Source organism: Eucyclogobius newberryi, unplaced genomic scaffold (assembly GCF_026437365.1).
Source record: "Eucyclogobius newberryi isolate DKJ021-1_F unplaced genomic scaffold, fEucNew1.0.hap1 SCAF_16, whole genome shotgun sequence".
NCBI classification, from domain to species: Eukaryota; Metazoa; Chordata; class Actinopteri; order Gobiiformes; family Gobiidae; genus Eucyclogobius; species Eucyclogobius newberryi.
This window is the reverse complement of record NW_027315790.1, coordinates 5,216,440-5,221,675: the sequence shown is the minus strand read 5'-3', so window position 1 is coordinate 5,221,675 and position 5,236 is coordinate 5,216,440. Positions and strand designations below refer to the sequence as shown.

Here is a 5,236-nt window from a genome sequence, read left to right as displayed (position 1 = left end):
AGAATAGTATATGTTTCAAAATGCAGCATTTGGTGAAAAAAGTTTGTACACCCAAGGTCTATAGAATTTTTGACCATTTTTATCTGATTAGTAAAAATAAAGCAGTTTTTCATGGCTTGAGAGGCGTTTGGTGGATTCTCTCCCATGGAGTAATCGGTTGGGTTCCTCGTGGATTTGACAACGTGGAGCATTGTAAACCAGGTGAGGAAAGTGAGCGATGTAGTGCACTCACTTCCTCTGCTTCCCCGCAGGGAAGCGTGGTGTTCTCGGGCGCACAAACCGTGGTATTTCAGGGGTCTTCTATTTCATACTGCTTTGTGAGTCTGGCCTTGTGAGTCCACTGGTCTCCGTGGGAGTGTTTAAAATCCCGTGGTAGAACTGTTTAAAGATTGAGGGTTGAGATTGTAGTTAGTAGGGCATCGGGCTGCAGCTGCTCTTGTGTACATTTGTTACGTTAGCACTTTGGACTTGGTCGTGTGTTTGTTCAGAGAAAATGGTGCACGTCTCTGACTTTTTTGAGTCTCCATCTGAGGTGTTTTTGTACCAGTGTACCAAGGAGAAGAGGCTGGAAATTGGTGAACACTCTAAATGGATATTGAAAGTAGACCAGGGGCTTTGCTGCAAATGCCCTGAGTTGAGTTTAACTTTTGGGCAACAAGTAAGGCTATTGTAGTTACAGTTTGAGACTGAAAGAGTGAAACTGGAGCAGATTAAAGCGGGCCGACAATGTGAGGCGGTTCGGTCCTCCTTTGCATCATCAGATTGTTCTGAAAAAATGTTTGATGTAATTCAGAAATATCATTTATTGCTGAGGTTCTCTGAAAAATGGCCGAGGCACATGGTCTATCAAATTTGTCCATTCATCGATTTCTTTGTGGGGGCCTTTTTCCAGCCAAAAGTACATTCCAAAAGTACTTTCCAACAGGTCCCAAAACACAGTGGTTTGCCTCCTGGCTGCCGCAGTTTTTCCAACTGTTTGCGTTGCTTGTGAATAATGAGCATTTTGATATGGTGTTATAAAGAAACGTGACACATTTTTCCTGAAAAATTCCCTCCCTCCATGTGATTTTGTGGTCACCTCTTTTGTTTGATCCATTCATAAACTGTAAAAAACAAAACAATTTTGTCTTTATAAAAAAAACAATTTTGTCTTTATGACTGAAACAAACAAAAGTACAGTAAGTAAAGGTACATTTTCCGACTCTTCGTCTGTCAAAGCAAGATTACCTTCCTACCCTCATTATCTGGATCACACCAGTCCAGCAACGCTCTGATTCGACTTGAAATAACATTAGTTTTTAGACAAGGTAAACCCCAATCTCCTTTTTCTTCTGATAGTTCCACTCATCAAACAGCCGGTTGGGAATGGAAACTGGAAGAGTCTGGAACAGATAGTGAAATCTGGGCAAAACACTCATCTTTATAGTTCCTATAGCTTTTTTTTTAATAGTGGAGAAAAGAGGAGTGTATTTTTTCTCTAAGATTGTTGATAGATCTTTATGAAGTACCACATCTAAATATCTAAGAGATTTCGTTTGCCATTTAAATGGGTAAGTTTTTGTAAAGGTCAAAGGGAGTCGCAAGAAAGAGAATTGACCCTTTTATTTAATTTGTATTCAGACACCGGACATTTCTGGTTTGGTCAAATATAATAGATGGCTGTCTGCATGGTCATGCAAGTAAGTCATCTATTTGAAATTTGTTCAGCAGTTATAATAAATAAGTTCAGAATCAAACTCAGCATCCAAAGTCAGTGCTCTCCCCAGGATTTTTTGAAGGGATGTTAAATATGCCTCATACGAGGTCGCATTTTCCTCCAAGGAGGGTTTAGCTTACCTTCATTATTTCCAAAGGTACATGCTCCCTAAACATACTATTACATGGTGTATAAGTCTAAACGTACTATTACATGGTGTATAAGTCTAAACACACTATTACATGGTGTATAAGCCTAAACCTACTATTACATGGTGTATAAGTCTAAACACACTATTACATGGTGTATAAGTCTAAACACACTATTACATGGTGTATAAGTCTAAACACACTATTACATGGTGTATAAGCCTAAACATACTATTACATGGTGTATAAGTCTAAACATACTATTACATGGTGTATAAGTCTAAACACACTATTACATGGTGTATAAGCCTAAACCTACTATTACATGGTGTATAAGTCTAAACACACTATTACATGGTGTATAAGCCTAAACCTACTATTACATGGTGTATAAGTCTAAACATACTATTACATGGTGTATAAGTCTAAACACACTATTACATGGTGTATAAGTCTAAACACACTATTACATGGTGTATAAGCCTAAACATACTATTACATGGTGTATAAGTCTAAACACACTATTACATGGTGTATAAGCCTAAACACACTATTACATGGTGTATAAGTCTAAACATACTATTACATGGTGTATAAGTCTAAACACACTATTACATGGTGTATAAGCCTAAACATACTATTACATGGTGTATAAGTCTAAACACACTATTACATGGTGTATAAGCCTAAACACACTATTACATGGTGTATAAGTCTAAACATACTATTACATGGTGTATAAGTCTAAACACACTATTACATGGTGTATAAGTCTAAACACACTATTACATGGTGTATAAGCCTAAACACACTATTACATGGTGTATAGGCCTAACATCAAGATTTAATATTGGCTACGCAAAGCTTAATGGAATCATGGAAATGATAAATAAATATAAAGTCATTTAAATGTATTACCAGTGAGCACTGTATCATAATACACAATTGTATTAACAATTTTTGTATGAAAATGTGTACAGTTTTATCTGATGGGTGAAGGCAGTATTATAATATTATAATGCTGAAATAATCTAGACACATTGACTCTTCTTGGCCTTTTCCTCCATTGGACACAGGCCTCAGAGTCAGGATCAGAGAAGTCAGAGTCAGATACTTTAGGGCTGAGCAGAGTTTAGTGATTTTATTTACTCCAAGAGCTGCATCTTGAGGATTAAAAAATACATATATGTATCGTTGCGGAGTTTGTTTGGGCGTAAACTCTGATTGGTTGCGGTGCCGCGTCTGCCACAGAACAAGTCGTCTTCTTCTTCTTCTTCTTCTTCTTCTTCTTCTTCTTCATCTTCGTCTAAAGAGTAAAGTCTAAATAAAGTCTAAAGACTAAAGTCTAAAGAATAAAGTCTAAAGAAGTAGTAGGTGGCGGTAATGGAACACTTGGACACACAGCCATAAAACACCAAAGAAGAAGCAGAGTTAGTGGAGAATACATTTGAATTAATAAAGTCTCAAGTCTAAGACATACAACTACAGTAGGTGGCAGTAATGTAACACTTGGATACCAACTGCCATGAAACACCAAAGAAGAAGAAGAAGACAAAAAGATTAGAGAAAAACAGAGAGAGAGAGAAAGAAAGAAAAAGAGAGCGAGAGCCCCAAACTATCAATTGAAAAGCTATGAATTAAACAGCTGTTTCTCTCATTTAACTGAGCACGCAATTTTAGCCTTATTATCCTCTTATTTTCAGTCACGCTTAGTCAGTCTCAGTCATCTCTAGGTCTTGTACAACTGGATTTGCACCTCATTGCAAAGTGTGCACCACATGACTACTGCCCAGTAGCAAGCACTTAAACATGTGTCCATTTACAGATATACCCAGACAGTTCTATATCATTCTATTTCATTCTATGCTAACAATTCTTCTTTACAAAGAAAATGTAAGATGGTGACCTCAAATCTGGTGTTTTGACTGTTTATTAGCTCCACTGTTAGCATTGCTTTGTTCGCTGTGTTGTTTTCTGCCTACCGCGTGCAACCGGACGTGACGTCATCGCAATCGCTCTTTTACAATAATGTTAATTATTGGTAACACAAAAGTACTCTAACGCATTGCTTTTTAAATTTGTATTATTATTATTTTTTTTCAGGTGTGGGAAGTTTTTATTAGAATTGTCACAGTCCATCAACAAGAATGAGTTGCACAGGAATAGAGGCAGTCCCATCACCTCTGCTCTTCTCAAATATACACAGGAACATAAATATCGGGCTCAGTGAGAGGTATACTCTGGGGCTACACTGTGGGGCCCAGCTTCTTCTTGAGGGACTCTGGCATCTCGGGGGGAGGGGGGCGCGGCAGACAGAAGTACACCTTCACAGAGTCGTACACGAACCACTGCAGTGCCGTTAGCGTTCCGATCATGATGATACGGGCTCCCAGACCCTTCCACACGCCTTTGGGGCCCAGTCTCTTGAGCACCTGGACAGCCGTGCTGCCCTTCTCCTTGTTCAGCACAGACACCACAGAGTCCGCTGGATGGGAAACGATGGCACCGAACACTCCGGAAATGTATCCAGCGATGAAGGTGACCCCCAGCTGCTCAGGCTTGGTGCACTCGCTGCGGGGTTTGGGCACCATTTGCTTGTAGAGCAGCTCCACAGTGCGCTCGAAGCAGGCGAACTTCACCATGGTGTAGGGGATCTGCCTCATCCACAGGGGGACCAAACCTTTGTAGAAAGGCCATAGACCTTCTTCAGCATACATCTTGGGTGCTGCCTCTTTCAGGGTGTTGGCAAAACCAGGCTGGGTCTGGATACGCACTTTGGCAGCCTCCATTGGAGCCAAAGCAATAACAGCAAAGAACTCTGCACTGGCTGATGCAGCCAAGTAAAGTGAGGTCCTCCACAGGTACGCCTTCTCCTTGCCCAGTAAGTCAGCATAGACGTTTTTGAACACTTCGTAAAAGCCAAACTTGCACAGGCCTTGCATGGAGTAGCCGATGAGAGTGGGAGCCCAGCCCTTGCCCAGGCCTCGGACGCCATCTTCTCTCAAAGTGACTGCAAACCCATTCCTGATGCTCTTGTATTTGTCTGGGTTCACCTGCAGGCGGCACTTGACCAGGTCCAGAGGACCCACAGCTGTGTGAGTGATGCCACAGCTCAGGAAGCCCCCAAAGCCACACAGGGCATAGTATTTTGTGGAGCCAAATTCACAGCTCACTTGGCCATCTGCGGCACTAGCTGCCGCTAATCTCTGGGGCCGCTGCGTGTGGAGGCTCTGCTGCTGGGGCTCGTCCACTTTCTGCAGGGATAAAAGAGGTGCGCTGAAGGGGTTGGCCTGGGCCAGCTGCCTCAGGCCGCTCGGGTACATGGCGCAGATATGTGGAGTATTTGCCTGTCTCAAGATGGCGGCTCGCTCGTGTGCAGCCGGTGAGTAGA

General features: G+C 41.6%; 1 pseudogene; it reads right to left on the bottom strand.

Annotated features, from left to right (window-relative positions):
- Nucleotides 1–4,046: 4,046 nt before the first annotated feature.
- LOC140361602 (solute carrier family 25 member 3 pseudogene) lies at nucleotides 4,047–5,236 on the bottom strand (annotated as a pseudogene).